The following is a 27,784-nucleotide window of genomic DNA, read 5'->3' on the forward strand; positions in this document are numbered from 1 at the left end:
AGTAACAGCTAATACTGGGCACTTACTATATGCCAGGCATGGTGCCAAGTCTGTTGCATGGATTGATTAGCTCATTTATCCTCACAATCACTCTATTTCCCCCATTTTATGGATGAAGAAACTAAGGCACAAAGCTCACCCAGCTTGCTAAGTAACAGAGCCAAGATGCACAGGAGAGTAGTTTGCCTTCAGAACCCAAACACTGCCAATAGGAACAAGGCACTGGTACTGTGAGGGACACAGAAGGGAAAAAGCAAGGGCTTTCTTATATATCCTCCTTCAAAAATTTTTAAAAATAGTTAAGACTTCCATTCCCAGAATCAATCCCTTTCCTCCCTCTGGTTTCACGTCTAACACATTGTATTTCAGCTCACTATTTCCGCATGTCTGCCTGTCTCCACATCCCCCTTTCTCCCAAATTCCACTCTTTTTGAGGGCAGAAAGCCTATATTTGATATCTTTGTATTTTCCGTAGTTCCTAACAGATAGTGGATGTTTTATGAAGTTTGTTGAGTTGAACTGGGAAAATTGGAGTTCCAGCTTGTCGTCACATGGTGTAAAATCCCCCTCCTTCATGACTGGAGAAGTGGGACTGAGTGTGAACGTGGAAAAGCTCACGTGCAGAGATGCCATGTGACGCCTCACCAGCATCTCAGCTCCAGTGCACCTGTTGGTGGGGTGACTGTGGTTCCACGTGTGTACCTTTGGATCACTTACTGATCACAGGACAGCCTCTCTCTGACACTGACATCGATGTAGTGCGCTGGAGTTGCCAGGGACCTCAGGGATTCTGGTCCAATCCACTCATTTAATAGATGCGGCAGTAAGGACCCAGAAAGGGATACAGACTTATCCAGGATCACACAGCTACTTCAATGACAGGGCTGGGAGCTCTGGGACCCTGGCTGTGTACCCTGTTCTTCCATTTCAACATGCTGCTGTAGGAACTGATATCTCCCCTCTATAAATCTGAACCCCAAGGCCACGCTTTCCTCACCCTGATACAATCACCAGGGTGAGAGGATTAGCGATCAGGCAGCCCTGAGCTCTGGGGTAGTCTGGGAACCTGGTTAGCACTGCTGGGCCCGCCCTTTGCAGGAAGGTGGAAAGAGTGAGCCCGGCTCAGCCCCAGTGGGGACAGTTGGGGGTATGAGGATGTGGTCCAGGGTCTCAAAGAATCACAGACGTTCACAACTGTAGTCATTCCATGCTCCTCTTAGACTGAGGAGCTTAAACCAAGCCAAAAGGGGCACTCGATACATTTTACATTTCCAAACTGAGTATCTTCCAAATATCCTGTGGACTTATAAATATTCCAGGCTTCACAATAAAGAAAATAAGACAGCAATGTTGGAGGGCATATCATGGGCAGGGTTCTGGACTTTATTGTTGTTTTGACTCTCACCATTTCATAGGGTGATCCTATGTTCCAGTTTACGCCTGCTATCCTGGGCAATTATTAGTAGCCCACATAATCAATTTGTCACTTGAAGTCTCTGAGCCTCCGTTCCCCATCTACAAAGTAAAGGGTTTTGAGTAAATATCTTTCATTTTCTTTTCACTGGAAAATGCTTCAATCGTATGAATGTGGGGCTCCGACAGAAGCCTAGTAGCTTCTTTTTGTCTGGGCAGCTGAGAGCAAAGTCACTTACGGATTGGTGATTGCTGTTAATGACATTGAACTTTGGGCTTCAGGCTCACCATTGAAAAACTGGGATTGATTAAAAATAATAAAATAAACCAGCCCTTCTGAATAACTTGTGAGATTCATTGGATCTCACCTCCCAAATAAGCAAATCATGTCAATTTTATTCATTTTTGTCATATGTTACAAATATCATAACTGCTCTTGGCCCCCTATGAGTCCTTCTTCCATCTCTCCATCAGTAAGTTTGTATTTAATATCTAGCTAAAGGAAGAGACAGGATTTTTTTATTTGGTTCTTAATTGGGGTAATCAATTCACTGTCTCATGTTTTAGTTTTTTTTCCCTGCCCATGACGTTTCCCAACCCCATTTTCATGATAAAGAAATGGTACTGGGGACAAGGTTGTGGCAAGGCCACCTCCTCAGTGTACTCCTTGTTGTGGCTACCCCAGCAGTCGGCAGTCTCCCCTCTCCTCCTGTTCCCATGTAAACATTCCTCTTATACCCACTGACTCTTCCCTTCGAAATTCAAGCTCATGTGTAAATGTGTGTGTGGGCTTTATTTTGTCACTTCATTAAGCTTAAGAAGTCCTTGATAGCTGGAATAGTGTTTAGTAATTCTCCAGATCACCCACAATGCCCTGGTGCTCGGTACATACTTAAAAGAATGAGTTAATGCTTGGAGAAATCTAGAGACCAAATCTGGAGGTCTGTATAAGAAATTGCCTATTTGTGAAACGCAAAAATTTGCCTCAATTTCTTTCTTTTTTCACATTTCAGGAGACCTCAGGCACAGCTACATGGTACACGTATGACTTAGTAAACCACTTTATTTTTTACTGTTTTGATCTCACGTGTGCGGGGGCTCTTAAAGTGCTATTTGCTTCACTTTATACCTTGCACCTTGGAGAGGCTGGATGATAAATGGGAGATGAATAATTCCTTATTGCTACTTATCTGCTAAATCTATAAACTAGTGTCAGCATTTACTCAGTTGGGTTTAAAGCTATGTCTGGTATACTTATTAACCTGCTTAAAATAAGCCATAAAAATGGGCTTGGTAGGCAGTTTTTTAAACTAATTTTTAAAAATCACATTGATCATTTTCCACTAACTTGTGGGGTGACCTTTGGCAAATCACTTAACCTCTTTGGGCCACACCTGCAGAATGAAGACAGTGGCGGGGGGGGGGGAGGTGATGCGGGTGTGTTAGATCAGCTTGAAGAGCCTTGCAGCTCTGTTATTTCTTGATTCCATGATTTTCAAATGAGGAAATTAAGGGATCCTGATAACACCTATTAGAGCAATTACAAATCAGTTAATATGGACTATCTCATGAATCCTTGGCATATCCCTGGCGGGTGGGGGAGGCAGGACTTGGTAGTTAGACCAGGGCATTTTCAGTTGTATTCTGTTACTTATTAGTGCTGTGACCTTTGGCAAGGCAACATTTCTGAGTCTCAGTGTCCTCATCTATAAAACGGACAACATACTCCAACAATACGCTGATTACTCCATAGAGCAATCAAGTGTGAAGATCAAGTGTGACATATATATAAAAACACTTTCATAAATGTTATTCACTCTCCCCAAATTTACATATGAGAGGACCATTCTAGGTACTGTTTGATTAGTCGGTTTGTAGCAGGGCCAAGGGAAGGATTGTTTGACTTTCTCTTACTCTACTTTGATTACATATTGAAATTATTTAAAAATGAGATTACATAATCTTTATATAAAGAATATATAAAGGTTGAGTCTTCAAGAAAAACCTGTGTCTGATGGGACATTTCTGGGAATGCTAACCAGCATAGCGATAGGAAAATCAGTCAATGTCTTACTGGCCTACAGACTTTTGAACTTCCAGCTAGTAGAAAATAAAGCATTTTCCAAAGGTTTTGAAAATATACACCCTTCCCAGCTCTGGTTCTCCTCACGTCTCATACCCCTTGGTTTGGGATGCATCCTGGCCATGTCAAGAGTACATATGGTCTGCCCAAGGCTTTGAGTTTGATTCCCTTCAGAGATGTGCAGAGAAACCAGTTGTTGCTGAGGATTTTTGTCATAGACAATTCAGTCAGCAGAATTGCCTGGAACATGCCCCTGTGAGAATCATTCTTCAAGACAGTATTACATGTCTGTACAGAGCAGGGGGCTAGCAAATGTGACATAAAGATAAATATGGTGCCTGACTGGGTCCTGCTTGCCTTATAGAGGAGAAGGGCAGAGAATTAACAGTCTACAAAAACTGTAATTCTACAAAAACTAGAGTTCTGTGGTTCTATCAAAATTCTATTCATATTCCTTTACCACCAACCAGCCAACCAAACAAATACACAAACGCTGACCTCAATGTTAAAAAAAAAAAAAAAAAGTATAGAGCGTAGAGAAAGAGAATAGGAGTGGTATTTTAAGTCTATATTTCCTACCATACTCAGACTACAATTTTTATTTGCTAAATGTTTATTTACTAATTAACAAAATACTGACGTTTAGTTCGATTTTACTTTCATCTTCTCTTGACCAAATGTGTTACATTAACTTAAAAATCTCAGTGACAGGTCTTTTGAAACTTCACTAAGGTTTAATATACTTTTTAAAGATTTTATTTTTAAGGAACCACTATATACGAAGCATGGGGCTCAAACTTATAACCCTCCCGTCCCCCCCTATATCTAGAGTCATGTGCTCCACCCACTGAGCTGCCAGATGCCCCCAAGTTTCCCTAAGTTTATGGTGGGATTTTGTTTCTTTTTGTTACCATTCTCCCCCCAACCCCATCTCACACTCTGCTTATAAAGGGGGAGGAAAGCAGCCTTCACCTTTATAATAAACTGCTACTCCTTTCTCTACAAATTAAAACTATTTCAGTTCAATAGTTGCACCTGACATTCATTAAAACTTGTCCCGTAATTCACTTGGTCTTCAGTCCTATCCTTAGAGGCTGACTTTCTTGCTTCCACAAAGGTCTTTTTTTTGAACACCCTCTCCAGCTTTTGGGCCACCACGAAAGGTCTGTCTTCCCTCCCTGGTCCAACCTCTCCTCCCCTTCTCCCAGATTGCAACAATCAGCTTTTATCTGCAGCTGGACCAGCACCTGGCCTTACATTCCAGCACATCCTTCTGCCAGCAAAGGGAGTTTTGAGAAGAGGAAAAGTTACAAGAACTTAGACTATTGTTTTCAATTTCAGAAACACTCAAGGTTACAAGTGAAATTCTGAGACAATCTGGATGGCTGTGAAAACATTTTCTAAAGGGGGAGGGGAGGCCTCTTTGTGGAAAAATCACTCCTACCAATTGTAAATGTCTTCAGCCAGGAATCAAGAGTCCAGGACTATTCTTGGAGTTTGAGTGCATTGAGTTTTAGGAAGGCTACAGCTGAATTCTCTAAAGTGGATAAGCTTTTGTGGTAAGCACAATAGTCATGAAATCTTAGGAAGAGACATATCTTGGATCTGATCAGCCCTCCCCACCCCTCTCAAAACATCTCTTTTTCTAATTTCAAAGAAACAGGAACTCATTGTAGTTCATTTGGAAAATACAGGAAAGCATATCAAGGAAAAAGAAAGTCTATTCCTCCCCACATCACCCAGAAAGAACCACTGACTTTAGTGCTCTTCCTTCCCCCACCTCTCTCCACCAGTTTCACACTGTATAGTGTTTTTGCTATCTACTTTTTGTTTTTTAAAAATATGAGACATTTCTATGTCATTAAATATTTTTTAAAGATTTTATCTATTTGTTAATTTGAGAGAGAGAGAGCAAGTGCTTGAGAGAGCAAGCGCAAATGTGAGGGAGGGAGAGGCACAAGCAGACTGGGCCCTAAGCAGGGCTGGATCTCACTAACCCAGACATCATGACCTGAGCTGAAACTGAGAGCCCAAGGCTGGCTCAAGGGACTCAGCCATCCAGGCACCCCTCTATGTCATTAAATATTTTAAGGAAACAGTGTGATGGCTACATTATGGGTTTTGCGTTATGTAAATAAACTCTTACTGTTCAGAGTTCTACTTCTTGGTATAAGAAATAGAACTTTGATGTATCCTTGTCACATTGACATAAACTTTGGTAAGTAGAGCACCTTGTAAACCTCTGAATATTTCCTTGGGGTAAATTTCTATTACTGGAAAAATTGGTCAAAGAATATGAACACTTGTAGGGGTTGGATCCGTATTGCAAAATTGCCTTCTAGAAATGTTGCATCCAAAATTTCCACTACCACCAGCAGCACTCAATTTTGGGTAAGATAATTTAAAAATATATCTATCAATTTCCACCCTTTATCAGACAAATTTAATTTCTGAAGGGCTTTGAAACTTCAGGTAAGAAACAAAACAAAGCCAAATGAAACCAAGGGGGATCCTGATGTTCAAATGAGTGAATCACACTGTGAAGATTATTTCAAGGACTAGGGAGAAGTCCTGCGGGTCCTGTAAAATTTTTTTAAATTTAATATTTTATTTCTTTATTTGAGAGAGAGAGAGAGAGAGAGAGAGAGAGAGAGAGAGAGAGAGAGAGAGCATAGGGGGGAAGGGCAGAGGGAGAGGGCGAAGCAGGGAGCCTGATGAAGGGCTTGGTCCCAGGACCCTGGGATCAAGGCCTGGGCTAAAGGCAGACGCTAACGGACTGAGCCACCCAGGCGCCCTGTCCTGTAAAGTTTATGAGGATTTCAAAATATGAGAAACTGAAAAAGAAATGTTAAGAAATTTGCCCAAGATAACACAGCCAGTAAGTAGTACAGATGGGATTCAAATCCTATTATTTTAACCCTGGAGTCCAAACTCTTACCACTGACCCAGGGACAATTTGCACTTAGTATCTCATCAAATCTAAAGTTTCCAGAGCATACTTTGTCATAAGCTTATTGTCCAGATTGCCTTTTGTAGCCTTTATGTTTTTAACCAGCAAATGAGAATAATCTCAGATTATCTACAAAGGGAAAGTTTATCTTTGAAGAAGGTGGCACTCAACTACTGAGAAACACATTCATACATCTTATTTCTAAGATATGCCAGAAAAAGAAGAGAAATAACTTACTTGAGCTCACCCAGTTTACAGGTGGCTGCATTAGGACTAGAATCCAGGCTCTCGTAATTCTTTGGCTACTGCCTATAGTGTTTTCTCTGCCAGCAGATATCCTCTGTGGGCAAGTGAGGATTGACTAAGGCCCACATAGCCTTAAAGTTTCATGCAGGGTAGTGTCCAGGAGTGGGGGTCACCCTTCCCAGGAGAATTCTGAAGGGGAAGTGGCACGGCTGGGTTCGTGGGGTATCCTGGGTTGCAGCAGCATGAGGGACCTAGCACCATGAACTTAGGCATGGGCAGGCAGAGATGGTCTCTCAGGGAAAATTCGGCCAGTCCAGTGAGTCACTTTCAAGGGGAAAACCCAGGCAGGAGTGATTATTACTGAGCCAGTTGAGGGTAGAGACTGTTGCTGGCCTTCTGGGGAGGGGATTCCTGCATTGAATGGAAGGCTGAACCAGATAACCTCTGGGCCCTTCTAGCTCCCGACGTCTCTGATTTGTATGTGTTGGAGTAAAGAAGTGAGCAGTCACGGGACTGGAATAGTTGATTTAGGGTCCCACCCCAGTCGCCAGGGGAGTTCTCATCTTGGGCAAATAATTTAACCTGTCAGTACAAGGCACAATGCCTGGCGCAGAGTAAAGCTTTGTAAATGTTTGCTGAATGAATGAACGAAAGAATGGTGGATGGATTTAAGTCTCCCAAGTCCCGAGGAATATTGGTGAATATGGGATCCTTCCAGTGCCCTTTGATTGGTGTGGAGTTTGAATGAGACAATGTAAAATATATTGAACTTCTCAAAAGGAAACGTGATCCACCGAACCCAAATGGGTTCTAATTCATCCTTATACTGACAATGGGTACAATTTTATTTACTAGCATCAAGAAGCATACTATGCAGTGGTCAGTTTCGAGTACACACAAAATTCTCTACTTCATTAATCCCTCCTGTCGCCAAATGGGGCAGCTCAAAGCCTCCCAGAACAGGGTGGGGCGGCCAGACCGCATCCCTCCCTCCACCCCCGCCCCGGATAAATGCCGAGGTCTAATGGATTGTTCAAGCTGCTGTCCAGATTAGATAGCGAGCCCCTTCGTTATCGTGGTTGGAGCAAACCCCGGCGGCCACTACGATGAGAGCTTTCTAAGGCAGCCCCGAGAAGCCTGGGGGAATCTAGAGGGCAAGGGAGAGCAGAGAGCTGCTGACAAATCCTGGGGCCCCAGGGCTGTTTCCACATAGCGCCTCTTCTCAGAACTTGCCCTGGACCCTAGATCCTGCCCCCACGTTCATAGCATTTAGGGAAGCAGGGATCCGATGTGGTTTGTGGTCGATAACTACTATCTGCTGCATCCTAGGGTGTACTAAGACAGTAACACGTAGATTCTTCTTGTCAACTTTCGAGAAGCTAGAACACTTGGACGACACTCCCCCCCCCTTGATACCAGAGAGATGCATTTGCACAGCGACTAGTACATGAGGAGGGCTGTACGTCTCCTAATTTTTTGTTATTCTTAAGTTACTGCAGAGGAAGCAAAGCTGACTTTCTGATCTCCCTTCCTAATTCTCCACGGCCAAGTTTCTACGGGTTAATGACCCTGTTTCTTAGGGAAACTTGTCTTTAGAATTTAAAGTTTCTTAAATAAACCTTAAGTTTTTTTCTTATGAGCTATTTTTTTTGGTCTCTAGTCATTATCTAAAAGTAAAAAGGATCTACTATTTATCAACACTTATAAAAATAAAATTTCATGTATGCTCTAACAACAAATTCTACATAAAACAATGATAAATGCTCAAAATCATTATTTATCTACGAGGATATACTACTTGTTCAATCATTATTATGATAGAACTACTGTGATATAACAGAAAGCAAATAAAATCTTAGCTGGTGAACAAGGAAAAGTTATCTATTTATACCATATCAATTTCCTGTTAAATCTTGCACTTAGTGAAAAGCCATAATAAATGGTGTGGCAGGACAAATCATCTGGCTCAGTATGAAATGTTTCTACAACATTTAAAAAAAAAACCCTGCATCGTGTTTTTTTAGTGAATCAGTTTTGTTAGACATCCACCTAGCCATAGGAAAATGATTTTACAGTGTGCTATTTATCTAGTTGAAATTTAAGACATTTCTTCAAGGAAACAACACAGCTACTGTGTAGTTTAATAGACAGAAATGAAAATAACTCGCCAACAGGACGGCTTCTGATTCACACAACAAGACATCTTTATCCAGTAAGTTCTGCATGCGAGCAGCACACCCAAATTAATGAAAACGAATTTACCACGAGGAGTAAGGATCTAGGGTTGGGATGAGAAAGGAGCAAGCGAGACACGGGAAATTTTTGAGGTTGGAACGTGTGTCTGTGAGCATCCCGTAGTCACTAAAGTCAGCCGGGTCTGCAGCTGCCAGGGACCGGGCAAAATAGAATGGCACGCGGGTTAGAAGAAGAAGAAGAAGAAGAAGAAGAAGAAGAAGAAGAAGAAGAAGAGGAACAGAAAATTTTATAGATAAAGAACAAAGTAAGGGGGAGGGATTTTGATTAAGCAAGAAAAGGAAACTCAAGAATTGAATTAGAGGGAGGAGAACGAGAATCAGGGAGGGAGGTGGGGTTGGGTGGGGATGACCGAAGGAAAGAGGAAAACAAGGAAAGTTAAGACAATACTGAACGAATAAAGAAAATCCCTGAGACCGTTGCTTAGGGTGGATGAGGGAGAAGAGCACATCACAGTATCTAAAGAAAAAGCAGCAGCCATTCCAAACTCCACCTTGCCAAACACCGACCCCCGTGAACGCCGCACCCGGCGCCTGGACACCGCCCCCCCTAACCCCCGCGCCGGCATCTGCTCCAGGGATTGCCGCTACTGCCCCTGAGCTTAGCGAAATGCGGTTTTGGAAGGGTCGGTCGGCAGTCTTCTCTAAGAACAGGAGGACGGGTGTAGGGGAACTGTCGAGTTTGCGGCCGAGAAATGATAAAAAGACAGTGCCCTTCCCCAGGACTCCAGCTTGCCCAGGCCTGGGAATCCAGTGGTTTCTCCACAAGTCCCAGGTCCCGAAGCTTCGAGAAATCTCTGCTTCCGGCCTCCGAGCCCCCGGGGACTGGACAGAAAATACTAAGCCTCTTTGAACGGGGCTGAGGGAGACTCTGAACTCTGTGTCTGTAGCCACCAAGCCCGCAAGCGAGCTCGGGGTGTCATCCATGCCCCTTAGTAACCCCCCAAGAAAGGACTGAATCAGTGCCTTGAGGACTGGAATCGGGTTCGCTGAGACCCTCGGCTAGGGTCGGGAGGAGATATCTCTCTGCGCAGGGATGTTGAAATGTAGAACAGCCTAACTCGGGGGTGGGGTGTATGTGCGTGTAAGGAATACCCGTTTAGATGAAACTCCTACTGTAATTCTTGGCCTGTTCTGGGACCTTACGTGGGCCGTAGCGACTGGAAAGACAGCAAAGGGAAGCGGCTTCGCTAGCCTCCTCGCTGCCCTGACCAGAGGGGGCAGCGGCGTTGGGACAAGCGGGTCCAGGGTCGCGCCGGCCCCCCGCACTTGGAAAGGCGCGGGCAGGCGGCGGGTGGAAGCTCTGCGCACCTTCTCCGCGGCTCCCGGGTCCATCTGTGCGTTGAGCATCCCCCGGGCTCTGAGCTCCCCAAAAGGGTCTCCTGCGGAGAGGGCGATCCGGGACGCGTTTTGAGCAGCACCAGGCGCAGGCCCAGGGGTCGCACGACCGATCGAGACCTGGACTCTGCTGTCTGCGGCCTGGGGTTTCTCGCCCATTAGCCATGCTCGGGGACGCTGGGTCCCGCGGGGATCCTGGGGCTGGAGACGCGACCCTGGAGACCTCTGGGGCGACCCCTGTCCGAGGTGACCCGGCCTATGTGGCGCCATAATGGTTGAATGCGTTCGAACCAATCTAACCTCGGCCTCGCCAGAAATAGAAATGATAAGAGGAAGTTCCGCTGCACAGTGGCAAAGAACTCAAACGGTCTAGTTGTTTATTTGCAAAGATCCCCTGGTTCTAGAGCGTGGTGTCGCGCGCTCAGGGTTTCCTCCGAGCCTCCTGTTGCTACAAGAGCCCTCTCCACCACCACCGCCTCTTTTCCCACCTGGCCACTCGGGTTTTGCACCGGGGGCTCAGCCAGAGGGACCAGAGATTCGGGAAGTTAAACGCACCCGATGGGAGAACAGCGTTCTTTCGGGGTTCCATCCCAGTTTTCCGCGAGGGCTGCGTACTTCTCGTTGGGGCTTTCCCTTGGGAAGGTCGTCTCTGATGAGGAGGCGTTCAGCAAATGGTTTGAGCCCCTCTGCGGGACACCCCAGCGTTGTTAACTTTGGGCAGAGTAACTTCTCCCAATCTTTCTTGCGTCATGCGAGGTGTGGGAGAAACACCACCCCGATGTGAAATGAATTTGGAAACTTTTAAGCGCCATCCAAAAGGGCTTAAAACTGACCACTAATTAATATGGTCGTCGTCTTCTTAAATTTTTTTTTTTTTTTTTTTTTTTTTTTTTACTGTAGGGGCAATTCTCTGACTCTCTGAGGCGTCTCTAAAGCTTTATTGAGTTTTCCCCTTATTTGGGAATCTCCATTACCTATCCCCCCTCCTCTGTCCCTTAAAGAAAGTTACTTTTCATTTCCTTCTCCAAACTCTGGATACGGTTAGGACTGTTCGCCCCAGACCCTGCCCATTAAGGCCAGCTCGGGACACTTTCAAGGTCGTCATTCCCGCTGGGCCGTGCTGCGGGGACCCCACCCAGTCCGCTGGGCCGGCTCCCTCTCCCGGGCTGCGCGCCCGCACTGCGGCCCTGGGCTCCCGCCCCGCGCGCCGGACTCGGGCGCCCAGATTTGGAACTCGGCAGTTCTCGTTTCCTTTTCATTTCGCCGACAGCCTTAAGGCTGCTGCTCCCTTCCCTTCCCTCCCCTGTCCATTCCCACCCTCCGCCGGAGCCTGACGCCGCCTGGTTTATTGACCTTAGATCGGCTTCGGGGCTTTATCAGGCTCGGCCGAGCGCCCCGCGGCGCACGACCCCCCGCCCCCCAGAGGCGCGGTGGGAGCCCTTCTTAAGCTTTTCTAGAAACCTCTCCTTCCCGCCCTATTCCGACTCCGCTCCCAGAACCTACAGAAAAATCGTCTGAATTCTCGTGATCCTGCAGAGAACCGAGGCAGAGCCTTGAGGCCCACGCACATGTTCCTGTGTCGCCCCTTTATCTAGATAAGGCAGGTGAAAGTGCTTCCCTCCCTCCCAATTATTCGGATAATTGTCTCGAATCTCCACTTGGTGCTGTGTTTAGACAGTTGGAGATTGATCGTTTGAATTTCTTCAGTATCTGTCCTACCTCAGCCCTCAATGCCCTCTTCTCTCCTGTCCCCAGCCCTAAAACATCTCCGGGCTTACACATACAAACTATAATTTTACATCCTATAAATCACTTGGCAAATATAACTAGGCATTAGAAAGTCATTTGAAATGGATATTTTATTGGGCTTGAGAAATAGAACAGGGATAAAGAGCAACTTATTACCATTTCCTCAATACCAACCACACAAAACTGTCTTAAAGCCCCCCCCCATTGAACTGGCCAGTGCAAAATCACTTTCACAGACAAATTCTTTAGAAGACAGAGGAAATGTCTACCTCGCTAAAAATGAACTGCAATGTATTCTGTAAAAAAAAGTTCATAGATGAGGACTTTCAACTCTCCTTTTAACTCTAGGCCGATTTATCCGAATAAGACTAATAGAAACAAAACACTTATCACTACTACTAATAAAAAAGCCAAACCAATTTTGTGATGATAGGTCGTGGGATTCTAGCAGCCTTTCACAGTAAGGTTTTCCCTTATTTTCAGATCGGCACTTCCTTAATCTTGTCCAGCTAAAGACCTTTCAATTTCCTTTAATTTTGGCGAATATGCAGAAGAGTGAGAATGTCTGCATGGAGGGGGGGGACGAGGAGGGACGGGGCGGGGGGAACAGGAGCTGGGCAGGAGAAAGATAAGTAAAGCAGACTAGTGTAAGTTTTGAGAACAGCTTTTGAATTCATCCTGCTGGAAGCAAGGCTTCGGGAGAGGGGAAACATACCAGAAGGAGCAATTTTCCATTCTCTGCTAATATTTGTAGTAAGTGCACAGACACCAAGAAACTTTGCACTAAATTCTACCCAATTCCAAAAGAGCACTTGCTTGGTCCTCCTAAGGCTACAGAGTTAAAATAGGCCATTGTCTGTTTTCAACCTTTGGGCAAGGGGAGGAAGCTCCAACAACTGGTTGGTTTCCAACTCTCCCAGAGCCTTAGCTGTTCAGTAGCGCTTCACTGTGGACTCCCGGTCTTCTCATTCATCACCTGTGTCTTCTCAAAGCTTCTCCTCTGTCTTTACCTTTGTCTCTCCTTTTCTTTTGGACGCAGCCCTTTTCTCAGCTGCAAATAAGATTCAAAGCTCATTTGCCCCAACTCTGGATTTAGAGGAAGCAGAGGTAATTTTGACTTGGGTGCAAAGGCATATGCAAGCAAGCTCTTCAAAGCATGAAGTGGGCTTGCAAAGCCCACCTCTCCTCCTCCTTCTCATCACATGCCTGGCTCTAGAATAAATGAAAAATTAAACCCTACACCTAGCCTGGCTGACCCTTGGCCTGTAAATAGGCAAAGAAAAATATCAGATCCTGAAGGCCATGAGGCCTATTCACTAACTCACCAATAGAGCCAACAGGAAACACTGGTGAGACTTTCTGGCCTGAAAGCATACCAGGCAGGTCTGACATGTGTCAGGAAGGCTTTTCCTAAGGTTTCTCAGGGTGTTCTCAAGACTGAACCTCAGCAGCATGGCCCCCTGGGGGGAAAGCCAAGTGATCTGGGTGTGTTGAAGGGAGCAAAGGCAAGAAGGCCCAGGGGCACCTGGTCAGATCCATTTGATTTTTTGTGAGGTATGTATTTATCTACTTTTTCTTAGGAGACTGACCATCACCATCGATTTCTGATTGTTGGAGTGGGAGGCTGAACCCGGAAATAGAGAAACTAAAATGCTACCAAGTTGTGAGAAAGAGAAACAGAAAAAGTGGGAAAGGAAGCCTTGCCTCCGTGGTTTGGCCTGCCAAGAATCTCCTCCTTTCTTCCTGTCCTCAAAGGTCTGAGCGCCTCTTGCTCATCCTCAGTCACTCACTGGTAGGTCCTTTCCCTCCCCCTTTCCCTCACCTCCCCTCTCCCCACAGTCTCCGACTCAGAGCTCCCACCGAATTTCTACTCCTTCCGCCCGGTGCCTCCCGGCCCTCCTGGCTTCCTGCTGGCGCCCTGCATCTCCCTCTCGGCCCAGACAGAGGGTCCCCAGGAAGGCCAGGAAAGGACTCACCCACGGTGGGAGCGGTGTCCTTGCAGCTCCCCCTGGCCGGGTGCAACGCAGACTCTCAGGGACGGTCTCCGTCCCTCAGTCTTAGGGATTCCAGGCTGCTCTCAGCAGGGTAGGAGGGAGGCGTTGTGAGCTGCGTCTCTGGCTCCCTCGGAGCTCCCAGCTTTCCCCTCGGAATTAGATAACAGAAAAAATAGATAAGAGAAGTGGTTCATTAATTCAGCAAGCATTTTTTTTTTTTTTTGGGTATGTGTACAAGTGGAAGGAAACCCTGTTAGGGAATGTAGCCCTAGTTGGACATTTTTTTAAAAAGTCAATGTTCACAAGTTTCCAGAGATGCTTCCGGAAGGTCACTCAGAACCGAAGGAATCACCATTTGTGGGGAAAAGTGCTGACTTCACAGCAGGAGGCTTCTCCACCCCAAGTCTCTCTCAGAGGCTCGTCATGCCTTTCTGAGGAGTGGGGCTGGCTGCTTCACATTACCTGCTTAGATGCCGTCCTCTGAGGGTCGAAATCACAGTAACCGCAGCATTGCCTTTCCTACTACGGCAGTACAAAGTAACAGATTTTTTTTTCAAAGCACTTGTTTACGTAGTATTTCCTGGGCTCCTCGCAACAGGAGCAGGTCGGCAGATCCTCTAACAGATGAGAGAATTGAGACAATGGAGCTCAGAGCGGTTAGAAATGGCCCGTGGCCCAGTCACACAGCAAGGAAGGGGTAAGTGATGAATTGATTCCTCATCTAGCCATAAAGAAATCACTGGATTCTTAGAGTAGGAAGATACCTCAGAATTCCACTCTCCTACGCAGAGCAGGAACCCCCGGTGAAGTGCCTCATTGTCTGTACACTGTTTGAATACTCCCGGTACGGGGAGCTCATCACGCTACATTGCATGGAGGTACAGCTCTCCTAGCCACCACACTTCCGTGTCCCCCAGATGACCCAGGGTTGCGGGGCTGTGCCAGGCACACAGGAAGAAACAGGGAGCGGCCGCTGTGGCCTGATTGGAGGCATCAGGCAAATGAGGGCAGAACGCTACCCTCTCACACCAGGCACGATTTAGGGTGAGTCTCATCGGTGGAGTCGGTATCTCCCACAGGCAGTTCCTAATACGAGAAAGGAGAAACACAACCCCTTTATATTTTAACCTATTTCCCACTTCCCAGAATCCTTACAACAGCCTCCCTGCAAAGTGATTAGAGAATGTGTAAGTGATGACTTTTTTTCCACAGAAAAGGGAGGCGAACTGCCAGAAATCAAAGAGCAAGTGCATGGTGGAAAAGAAAGGAGAGGGATGAAGGCCTGGGGAAAAAGGGGAAACATAAGAGAAAATTGAATATTTTCCCTTCTCAGAATTTTCAGTTACGAATGTTTTTGTAAGTGATGAATAAGGTGTCTATTATTGTTATCTGCCTTTATACTCTTCCCCCGCCAAATAGCTTGTAGAAACTACACTACAGGAAGATTTTAGTGTAAGACTCCTTGTGGTGTCAGATCATTAAAATTCCTAAAGAGTGAGCTGAACAGTATAAGGCCTAGATGCAGAAGCTTGGGCCCACCTTCTTTCTCCAGGGGCGGGGTGTCTGTTATTTCACGAGAGGACTGCCTTGTTCCCACGTGGCTTCCCTTTATGAACTTTAAAAAAATTATTATGGTAAAATATATATAACATAAAATTTGCCATGGGAACCGTTTTTAAGTATACGTCCTCTTCCCCAGCTGAAACTCTGTCCTCATTGAACACTAACTCCCCATTCCCCCTCCCCCAGCCCCTGGCAGCCCCCATTCTCCTGTCTGTTTCTATGAATTTGACTATTCTAGGTACTTCATATAAGTGGAATCATATAACTTATTTCGTTTGATATAATGTCTTCAAGGTTCATCTGTGTTGTAGCATGTGCCAGAATTTTCTTCCCTTTTTAAAGGCTGAATAATATTCCATTATATGGATAGACCACTTTTGTTGACCCATTCATCCATGGATGGACATTTTGGCTATTGTGAATAATGTTGCTCTGAGCATGGGTATGCAAATACTTGCTTTCAATTCTTTTGGGTATATCATCAGAAGTGAAATTGCTGGATCATTAAACAGTCTATGTTTAATCTTTGGAGGAACCTCTATACTGTTTTCCACTCCTTATGGAGTTCTGATCTAAAATTTGGAGAGGAGGTCTCCATCCTTCTAAGTAGCAAAGACCTGGGAGCAGCAACTTCCACTTATCCTAGTTAAGGTTCTGTCCAGGGGCAGAATGTCCTGCCTGCTCAGAAGTTCATCAAAGAGAATGATTTTACAGTACGGAAGGTCATAGTGCATGAGGTTCTCTTGTGAATTACAAGTGGAGCAGAGAGAACACTCACCTCTTTGCTAAAAGATTAAGGGATGTAACTTCTGGCATCAAGTACCTGGGTTGGAATTCCAGCTCTGACATCTTTTTTTTTTTTTTAAGATTTATTTATTTATTTATTTATTTGACAGAGATAGAGACAGCCAGCGAGAGAGGGAACACAAGCAGGGGGAGTGGGAGAGGAAGAAGCAGGCTTTCAGCAGAGGAGCCTGATGTGGGGCTCGATCCCAGAATGCCGGGATCACGCCCTGAGCCGAAGGCAGACGCTTAACGACTGAGCCACCCAGAAGCCCCAAGCTCTGACATCTTTTTGCCTCAGTCTACTACATGCGACCACAAGAACCTGGGAGCCTCACAACGCAACTGCCAAGGCTAGCAATGTCCAGGAAAGAAATGCAAGCTATAGATTGCACATTTTGTGTGTGTGTGTGTGTGTGTGTGTGTGTGTGTTCAGGAATTTAAAAAAGAAAATAAATTAAAAAATAAATAAAATAAAAATAATCATGGGAGAGTTAATGAAACTTCACATGTTTTCATTTCTCCCTCCATTTCTGAATTTTTTGTGAGGTGGAGGGAAGCCCATTTTGTCCTCTGTGGTTTTAAACTTTCCAGAGCTTTTTATATATTTTGGGGAACCTGAAATTTCACCATCCTGCGGCCTAGCCTGGGGCTCTATCCATCTGGTCCAGGCTAGCGCCAGCCTTTCCTGGAAGAAACAGGAGTCCTTGGCCCCTCACTGCCCAGAATGGTGAAGGATCACATGGTGAGACAGGGCCAGGGAAGCCAGCTGTGCTTTGGGCTCAGAGTTAGCAAAGCCTCCTGCCAGGTACTCCCTGGTGTGCTCACCTGGCAAAGGGCTGAATATCATACATGCTCACGTGCTTGTCCTATTCAGTCAGAAGGTAACACCCAGAGATGAAGACGATGGAACTGCTGATAAAAGCAGCCAGAACTCTCTAAAAATCGCTCAAGACCCACACCAGGGAGAGAGCCTGAGACAGATTTTCGGAGGATCTGAGGAACACCTGTTTTTAGATCTGCTTTCCCTATTCCTTAAAACACACATACACACACACACACACACAGACACACACACATACACATGCAGAGTTTTTATTAGTTTTTTTATTATCAAAGTCTTACATATTTATTACTAAAATTAAAAGTCCTGTAGAAGGTAGAAAGTGACAGTCTTTCTTACCACCTGCCCCTCTCGTCTCACCAAATAACTCCTAAATTCTGACTTCCCTTATGAAGACTGTCCTTTCTCTGAGGTGTTGACATTGAACATATGATGAAGAGACAGTCTCCAGAAATTATATTTCTTCCTCTTGCATGAATAAATTAATTAACATCTTTAAGCCTCAGTTTTCAAATCTGTAAAATGGGCATGATAACCATTCTTATCTTGTAGGGTTCTTATGAAAGTTAAATGAGATGGGAGTCAGTTAGTGTGAAGTCTGGCGTTAAAATGAATGAATGAATGAATGAATGAACAAATGACTGAATGAATAAGCTGTTATTAATATTATTAGCTGTGGGCAGAAGAGGAGGCTTGCATTTGGCCCAGTGACCCTACTCTGGCCACCTGTGCCAACCTGTGTCCAGGCAGGAAATCTATGGACAGTTGCCTGGCAAGTGTTGACCAGCTGTCCAAGAACGCTTCCAGGCTCAGGAGCTCATGGCTGTACTATGCTTAGCAGGTAGTTCCTCCTATTGTGGTGACATTACAGCTGGTAAGTGTCTCCTTGGGACCAGGATTTGGGCCTGGGTCTTTAAAAGATCTCATTGACTCTAGAAGTACCTGAATCCCTGTGGCATGGGCAGAGGTGAGGACAATGGGAAAACAAGTGGTCTGTGGGGCTAAGTTCTGACTTAATTGCATTTCCACCCTGTTCTGACCTCTCTCTCTTCTCTAGCCTGTCCGTTTCCAATTTTTTAAAATTGAGATATAACTCACGTATCATAAAATTCACTCTTACAAAATGTACCATTCAGTGGTTTTTAGTATATTCACAAGGTTGTGCAACCATCACCACTATCTAAATCCAGAACAGTCCCATCACCCCGACTGCAATTTGACTGGATTCACCAGATGTTTACTGGAAGTTTCTTTCTTTCTTTCTTTCTTTTTTTTTTTTAAAGATTTTATTTATTTATTTGACAGAGAGAGAGACAGCCAGCGAGAGAGGGAACACAAGCAGGGAGAGTGAGAGAGGAAGATGCAGGCTCCTAGCAGAGAAGCCTGATGTGGGGCTCGATCCCAGAACGCTGGGATCATGCCCTGAGCCGAAGGCAGACGCTTAACGACTGAGCCACCCAGGCGGCCCTGGAAGTTTCTTAAATAAGATCCCAGGCTCTCTGGTTAGAGCTGCCCTTGGGGTTTTATTAGCCTCACTTCATTCTAGCTTGGTCTGTGTCTGCACCCTCAGTCTCCCCCCTCTTGTCCTGCACATCCACTTGATGAGCCAGGTCGCTTTGAATGGCGACCATTCCTTGGGTTCTCATCATGTACCAAGCATGATGCTGAGCACTTCGTGTGCATTTTCTCTTACCCTTTTATCTAACTCCACAGAAGGGCCTTGAGCCCAGGGCTGCTAGCTTCAACCCTGATATTCTTCTTGCTGTGCCAGCGGACTCTGAACCACTCATTGGGCCCTTCCTCAAGGATGTTCTCCTCATGCTCTCTGCTAGATAATACTTGTGTAGCAGTTTACAGGTTGGCAAGCATTCACCTCTGTTCTCTCATGTGACCCATTAACCTATGTTTTCAAGAGCCAAAATGCTTTCCTTCTTGGAAACTAGATCCCCCTTCCCCCACTAGATCTACCAGATTCCAGGCCCTCGGTCACGTCCAAGACCAGTGCAGCATTTTGTTATTCTCACTTTACCAGCATCCTACTCAGATCAGTCTTTTCATAAAGTTGGGGTTCAATGTACATATTTGCAAGCTCCTATCTCTTGTGGTATATAAATTGCACGTTTGGGTTTGTCTTGTTTCTCTTTATGGAACAGAAAGTCTGCAGGGGTAGGACTGTCTGAAAATTCCTTTTTTAAGGGCAGAGAGAACTTTTATGGAGGGCTAGTCCCAGCACTTGGCCTCTTTCATCCCTTCTTCAAGTGGCGAATCCTCTTTCCTACAGGACATCTGTTTATTCTGGCTTAGTTGGAACAAGTGTCCCAAGTTGGCCAATTCTAAGAGCGCTCAGAGTTTTCCTGAGACTTTCCAGCCAGAGCTAATGATGAAAAAGCCATCTGTGTCTTGGGCTTCCAAAGTTGGTGGAATGTGCATCTTCAAGCTCCACACATGGAAGAGGGTCTGCTAGGTAATGAGGACCCTGATGACATATTTTGAACCTCTAGATTCAGCTACACCTTTACTAAGCAGACATGAAGTTTTTTTAGACACTTGCAATGGGAAGAGTACCAACATAGGGCTGCACACATAGAATAATCTGGAATTCCATTGACTGGCTGGCCTGTATAAACGGGGAAGCTGTGGAATTGAAGAAACTGAATTTCCGTTTTTTTCATGGTTTGACAATCTCTATCAAATTCCAAGTGATCAAGCCTCCCTTGACATTACATACTTTAAAAGGAAGACAGTGCCATCACTATTCTCATCCTTGACCATCCTCCATAGTTCATTAAAAGAGATGTGTGCAATTAAAATAGAGGAGGGGCGCCTGGGTGGCTCAGTCTGTTAAGTGTCTGCCTTTAGCTCAGCTCATGGTCCCAGGGTCGTGGGATGGAGCCCCACATCAGGCTCCCTGCTCAGCGGGGAGTCTGTTTCTCCCTCTACCCTTCCCCCTGCTCTTGATCTCTCTTTTTCACTCTCTCTCTCAGATAAATAAATAAAATCTTTTTTAAAAAATGAAATAAAATAGAGGAAAGGACTCATTGTAACCCAAATATTCTTCCCTTTACAGGCCTTATTCATAGGAAAGTCTCTTGGCTGCTAATACACCACTGAATATATACAATAATATAATGTTTTAACATAATAAGATTATATGTATTCACAGAAAGATGAAAAGACAGTACAGAGATGTTCCTTGTACTCTACTCAGTTTCCCTCAATGATTACATCCCACGTGAGTATAGTACGATATCAAAACAAGGAAGCTGACAGTGTGTGTGTATAGTTTTGTGTCATTTTATGGTACGTAGATTCAAGTAACCCTCACTACAGTTAGGATACAGAACTATTCCATCATCATGAAGACCCCCTCCCCCTTGTAGTACTGCTCCTTTCTAGTCACACCCAACCCCCTCCCTAACCCCTGGCCACCACCAATTTTCTCCATCTCTGTAATTCAGTTATTTTGAGAACGTAGTATAAATAGAATCATACAGTATATGACCTTGTGAGATTGGCTTTTTGAAATCAGCATAATGTCCTTGAGACTCATCCAAGTTGTTGCATGTATCATTAGTTCATTTCATTGCTGAGTAGAATCCCATAGCACGGATGCACCACTGTTTATCTAGCCATTAACCCACCGAGGGACATTTTGGCTGTTTCCACTTCTTGGCAGTTACAAATGAAGCTGCTAAAAGTACTTGTGTACAGGTTTTTGTGTGAACACGTTTTTGTTTCTCTGGGATGAATGCCCAGGAGTGTGATTACTGCATCACATGGTAATTGTGTGTTAGGTTTTGTAAGAAACTGCCAAACTGTCTTCCAGAGTGGCAGTACCATTTTATATTCCACCAGCAATGTGTGAGAGATCCAGTTTTTCCACATCCTTGTCAGTATGTAGTATCTCACTATTGTTAATTTAAGCTATTCTGATAGGTGTGCAGTGATATTTATCACGGTCTTAATTTTCATTTTCCTGATGGCTAGTGATGTTTCTTGAAAATCTTTTCGTGTGCTTATTTGCAGTTGTATATTCTCCTCAGTGAAACGTCTCTTCGTGTCTTTTGCCCATTTTCTAACTGGGCTGTTTATTTTTTCCCCATTGAGTTTGAGTGTTCTTTATAGATTCTAGATATGAATCTTTTGTCAGATATGTGACTTGCAAATAAGTTCTTCCTGTCTCTGACTTGTTTTTTATTTTATTTATTTTAAAAGATTTTATTTGTTTTGAGAGAGAGCGAGAGAGAGAGAGAGAGAGAGAGAGTGAGGGCTCATGTGCGAGCAAGGGGGAGGGGCAAAGGGAGAGGGAGAATCTGACTCCCTGCGGAGCAGGGAGCTCTTCACAATGTGGGGCTTGATTCCCAGACACTGGGATCATGACCTGAACCCAAGGCAGATGCTTAACTAACTGAACCACTCAGGCGCCCCTCTAACTTATCTTTTAATCTTTTTTTTTTTTTTTTAGTTTTTTATTTTTAAGTAATCTCTACACCCAATGTGGGGCTCAAACTCACAACTCCGAAATCAAGAGTTGCATGCTCCACTGACTGAGCCAGTCAGATGCTCCTGTCTTTTAATCTTCTTAAGAAGGTCTTTCACTGAGAAAAGTTTTTAATTTTTATAAAACTCAATTTGTTAATTTTTCTTTTATGGATCATAATTTTGGTGTGATGTCTAAGAAGCCTTTGCCAAATCCTAGGTTCTGCATATTTTCTGTTATGCTTTCTTCTAGAAGTTTTATACCTATATATTTTACATTTAAATCTATGTTGATTCATTTTGAGTTAGTTTTGTATAAGGTATGAGTTAGTTCAAAGTTTATTTATTTGTTTTACCTATGAATATCCTGTTGCTTCAGCACCATTTGTTGAAAAACTATCCTTCCCTCACGGAATCATGCACTTGTCAAAAATCAGCTGGTTGTGCTTGTATGGGTCTATTTCTGGGTTCTCCATTCTGTTTCATTGGTTTTGTATTTATTTCTTTAAAAATACTACACTGTCTTGATTACTATAGCTATATCGTAAGTCTTAAAATCAAGTGAAGTGATTTCTCCTACTTTATTCTGCTTTTTCAAAGTTATTTTAACTGTTCTAAATCTTTTGCCTACCTACATAAACCTTAAAATAATCTTGTCTGTAGTTACAAAAAGTCTTACTGAGATTTTCACAAGAATTGCATTAAACCTAAGTACAAATTTTGAGAGAATCGGCATACGTTGAGTCTTCCAGTCCATGAACATGGTATATCTATTTATTTAACTCTTATTTCTTTCACCAGTGTTTTGTAACTTTTGGTATATAGTCCTATACATGTTTTATTAGATTTACTCTTAAGTATTTATTTTTTTGAGCAGTTGTATATAATACTGTACTTTCAATTTTGGTGTTCTCATGTTCATTGTAGCATATATAAAAATATAATTGTTGATCTTGTGTCCTGTAACCTTGCTGAACTCATTTTTTTTAGTTCTAGAAATTTATTTTTGTAGATTCCTTGGGGTTTTCTATGTAGATGATCATGTCTTTTACAAATAGGCATACTTTTGTTTCTTCCTTTCTGATCTGCATTCCTTTTATTTTATTTATTTGCCTTATTGTTCTGGCTAGACCTTCTAGTACTATGTTGAACAGAAGCGGTGAGAGTGGATATCCTTGTCTTATTCTCAGTCTTAAGGAGAAAGCATTCAGTCTTTCACCATTAAGTATAATGTTCACTATAGGTCTTTTGTAAATGATCTTTATCAAATTGAGGAAATTCTCCTCTACTCTTGGTTTTTAGAGAGTTTTATTTGTGAATGGGTGTCAAGTTTTGTCAAAAGCTTTTTTTCTGTACCAATTAATATGATGATATTATTTATCTTTTTGTGCTTATTAATGTGGTGGATTACACTGATTGATTTTCAAATATTGAGCCAGCTGTGCATCCTTGGAATAAATCTCACTGGTAATTCTTTTTATATATTGCTGTATTCTATTTAGGAAAAATTTTAAAAAAGATTTTATTTATTTATTTGGCAGAGAGAGACAGTGAGAGAGGGAACACAAGCAAGGGGAGTGTGAGAGGGATAAGCAGGCCCCCCGCCGAGCAGGGAGCCCCATGTGGGGCTTGATCCCAGGATCCTGGGATGGTGACCTGAGCTGAAGGCAAATGCTTAACAGCTGAGCCACCCAGGGGCCCCTATTTAGCAATACTTTGTTGAGGATTTTGCATTTATATAAATGAAGGATATTGGTCTGTAATGTTCTTTTTGTGTATTTCTTAGTGTTGTTTTGATATCAGGGTAATACTAGCATTATAAAATACATTGGGAAATGTTTCCTTCATTTCTATTTTTAGGAAGAGATTGTGTAGAATTGGTGTTATTTCTTCACATTTATCATTTTTGGTAGAATTATCCAATAAAATAATCCGGGCCTGGATATTTCCTTTTTGGGTATTTAAACTACAAATGTAATATTCTTAAGACTTATAGGGCTATTCAAATGATCTACTTCATATTAAGCAAGTTGTGGTAGTTTGTTTTTTGGGGAATTGGTCCAGTTCATCTAAATTGTCAAATGTGTGTGTAAAATGGATTGTAGTATTCACTTTTTGTCTGATGATGTCTGTAGGGTCTGAAATAATATTCCTTGTTCCATTTCTTAGCTTGGCAATTTGTATCTTCACCTCCTTTTAAAATTTTCAATTTTGTTAGAGTTTTGTCAATTTTACTGATCTTTTCAAAGAACCAGCTTTTTTATTCCATTCATTTTTTTCTCTCTTATTTTTTTTTGTTTTCAAATTCCATTGGTATCTATTCTTGCCTTCATAATTTCCTTCCTTCGATTTGCTTTGCATTTATTTCACTGATTCTAGCTTCTTGAGGTGGGAGCTTAGATTATTTGAGAGCTTTTTCTCCTTTTAGCTACAAAGGCTTAGTGTTATAAATTTCTTTCTTAGCACTGCATTAGCTATGCCCATCCAAATTTTTCTTAAAAAAATTATATCCTTCTTTACAGATTGGAAAACTAAGTCAAAACAAGAATTCAAGGCACACAACTAGCCAGTGGCAGAGAAACCTCTGTCTCTAGGACTAGTTATTTCTTCTATATTCTGCAGCTTGCCTTGTAATTTTATTTATTTTATTTTACCACAGTGCTTTTTTTTCTTTTTTTAAATTTTTAAAAATTGAAGTATAATTAGCATACCGTATTACATTAGTTTAAGGTGAACAATATAGTGATTCACAATTCTATATATTACTCAGGGCTCATCAAGATAAGTGTACTCTTTTTTTTTTATTATTAGTTTCAGAGGTAAAATTTAGTGATCCATCAGTTGCATATAACACCCAGTGCTCATTACATCAAGTGCCTTCCTTAATGCCCATCACCCCATTATCCCTTCCTCCCACCCACCTCCCCTCTAGCAACCCTCAGTTTATTTCCTAGAATTCAGTGGCTTTTATAGTTTGCCTCCCTCTCAGTGCTTTTTAAAAACATTGAGATATAATTGAGATATAATATGTTAGTTTCAGGTGAACAATGTAAGGACTTGATATTTGTATAGATTGTGAAGTGATCACCATAAATAAGTCTAGTTAACATCTGTCACCATACACAGCTACAATTTTTTTCTTGTGATGACAACTTTTAAGATTTACTCTCTTAGCAACTTTTCAAATATGCAGTACAGTATTATTAGTGATAGTCGCCATGCCGTACATTACATCCCATGAATTATTTATTTATAACCAAAAATTTGTACCTTTTGACTCTCTCCACTCATTTTGCCCACCCCTCATCTCCCACCTCTGGCAACCACCAATCTGTTCTTGTATCTATGAGTTCATTAAAAAAAATCCACATATAAGTGAGATTATATGGCATTATCTTTCACTTAAAATAATGCCCTCAAGTTATCATCCATGTTGTCATAGATGGTAAGATTTCATTCTTTTTTATGGCTGAGTAATATTCCATGGTGTATATACCATACCTTCTTTATCCATTCTTCTGTTGGTGGACACAGGTTGTTTCCATGTTTTGACTATTATAAATAATGCTGCAATGAACATGGGATTGCATGTATCTCATTGAATTAGTATTTTCATCCTTCAAATTTTTTATGTTTTATTTTCATTAAGTTTTATATATTTTATGATTTTCCTTGAAACTTCCTCTTTGAACCATGGATTATTTAGAAATGTATTGCTTAGTTTCCAAGTATATAGAGATTTTCCGGTTATTTTTTCTGCTATTGATATCTTGTTTTTATTTCATTGTGGTCAAAGAACACATCCTGTATGATTTTAAATCTTTTAAATTTGTTGAAGTTTGTCTTATGAGCCAGGATATGGTCTATATCAGTTCCATGGACATTTGAAAAAAATATGTATTTTGCTGTTGTTGGGTGGAATGTTGTGTAAATGTTGATCATATCTTGTTGGTTGATGGCATTCTTACAATGTTTTTAAAAGGTCTCTTTGTATAATTTTTTTAGTAGGTGCATAAGTATTGCATTATATGTACATAACTTTTCACTATCTATTGGTATCAACATTTTACCAGTTTGAGTGAAATGTAGAAACCTTACTTCCCTTTATGTTCCTTTACTATCTCCCATTTATAGTATAATTGTCTTAAGTATTTCCTCTACATACACTGAGAACCAACCATATTAATGTTATAATTGTTGCTTCAACTGCTAAATATAATTCTAAACATTCAAAGAGAAGGAAAATCTATTGTATTTACCCCTATTTTCCTATTTGTGCTGTTCTTTCTTCTTTCCTGATGTTCCAAGACTTTTTTGTTGTTGTTGTTCTGTTTAGAGGACTTCCTTTAGCCGTTCTTTTAATGTAGATCTTTGGCAAAAAATTCTATTAGTTTTCCTTCATTTGAGAATGCTTTGATTTACCCTCACTCCTGATGGATATTTTTGCTGAATATAGAATTCTGACTTAACAATATTTTCTCTTACTGTTTAGAAAATATTATGCCACTTTCTTCTGGCCCCCATGATTTCTGTTGAGAAATATGCCATCATTCTAATTGTTTTTCCCCACAAAGTAGGGTGTCATTCTTCTCTCACTGCTTTCAAGACTTTGTTCTTTGTCTTTATTTTTCCAAAGGTTAACTTTGACATGAATATCTTGAAACTTATCCTGTTTTGAGGGTCACTCAGTTTTTTGAATTATGTCTTTTGCCAAATTTGGAAATTTTCAGTCTTTTTTTTTAAATACCTTTTTAGCCTTGCTCTCTCCTCCTCTCTTCCTGAGACTTCCAGTGACATAGATGTTATTTTTTTTGTTATTGTCTCATCATCTCTGAGATTCTCTTCATTTTTTAAGTCTATTTTCTCTCATTGTTCAGATTGGGCAATAATTTCTACTGTTCTATTTTCTTTCTTTCTTTTTTTTTAAGATTTAATTTTATGTACTCTCTACACCCAACGTGGGGCTCGGACCCACAACCCTGAGATCAAGAGTTGCGCACTCCACTGACCGAGCTAGCCAGGTGTCCCTACTGTTCTATTTTCAAGTTCACCGAGTCTTACTTTAGTCCCCTCCATTCTGCTGCTGAATCCATCCACTGAATTTTTAACTTTGGTTACTGTATTTTTTAGTTCTAAATTTCCACTGGTTCTTCTTTACTTGCCCTTATTTGCTAAGAGTTTCTGCTTTTTCATTTGTTTCAAGTGTGTTTGTAATTGTTTATTGAAACATTTCTATTATGGCTGTTATAAAATCTTTGTCAGATAATTCTAACGTGTGTCATCTTGGTTGATTGTCTTTCCTTATCAAGATGGATTTTTCCTGGTTCTCCGAGTATAAGGAATGATTTTCAGTTGAAACTTGGACATTTTGCATATTACATTACAAGACTGGATGTTATTTAAATCTTCTGTTATAGTAGGTTTCTGACACTGCTGGAAATCTGGCTCCCCACTATGCCTCTACTGACGCCACTCTGTCTGAGATCATCAGAGGTATGTTGTTACTCTGTGTGGCCTCCACTTATGCAAGAAAAAGGGTGGTCTCATTATTGATGTATGGCAGTGAAAGTCCTGACTCCATGAGGCTACTCTGACACCATTCCAGTTGAGAGTGTGGTTGCTGTGTTGCTACGGGGTGGGGTGATGAGACTAGGTTCCTATGTGATTTTCATTGACAATGCAAAGTGGGGGACTTCACAAAAAACGTTAAACTCTATTGAAGGAGAAGGAAGAGGTGGAATAAATGGAGAAATGTACTATTCTCTTAGATGAGAAAGCTCAATATTGAAAGATACATTGATATTTTAGAACTTCACAAATTTATCTTAACATTTATTTGAAACAATAAAGGGGTAAAACAACCACGAAAGAGAAGTAATCATAGGGGACTTGACCACTAAATGTTAAAATGTATTATAAAACTGTAAGGATAGCAATGAGGCATTGACGTAATAATATTCAGAGAGATCAATGGAACAGAAATAGGTAGTCCAGAAATATACATAGGAGTTTGCTACATTATAAATGTGGCATTTCAGAAAGAACCGGCTATTCAATAAAAGTGCGCAACTTCTAACCATTTGTAAACAA

The 27,784-nt window shown here is 42.3% G+C and overlaps 1 protein-coding gene across 1 annotated transcript in view; it reads right to left on the reverse strand.

Annotated features, from left to right (window-relative positions):
- The window catches only part of GATA4 (GATA binding protein 4), a 79,534-nt gene extending 65,404 nt beyond the window's left edge, over positions 1-14,130 (reverse strand). Inside the window, exon 1 of the mRNA XM_087866592.1 lies at positions 14,008-14,130. The gene's annotated coding sequence lies outside the window, so the exon portion shown is untranslated. The remainder of the gene's footprint in view (positions 1-14,007) is intronic.
- Between the last annotated feature and the right edge of the window lie 13,654 nt (positions 14,131-27,784).

This window comes from Ursus americanus, chromosome 13, assembly GCF_024610735.1.
Source record: "Ursus americanus isolate L20-20 chromosome 13, mUrsAme1.1.p, whole genome shotgun sequence".
NCBI lineage: Eukaryota > Metazoa > Chordata > Mammalia > Carnivora > Ursidae > Ursus > Ursus americanus.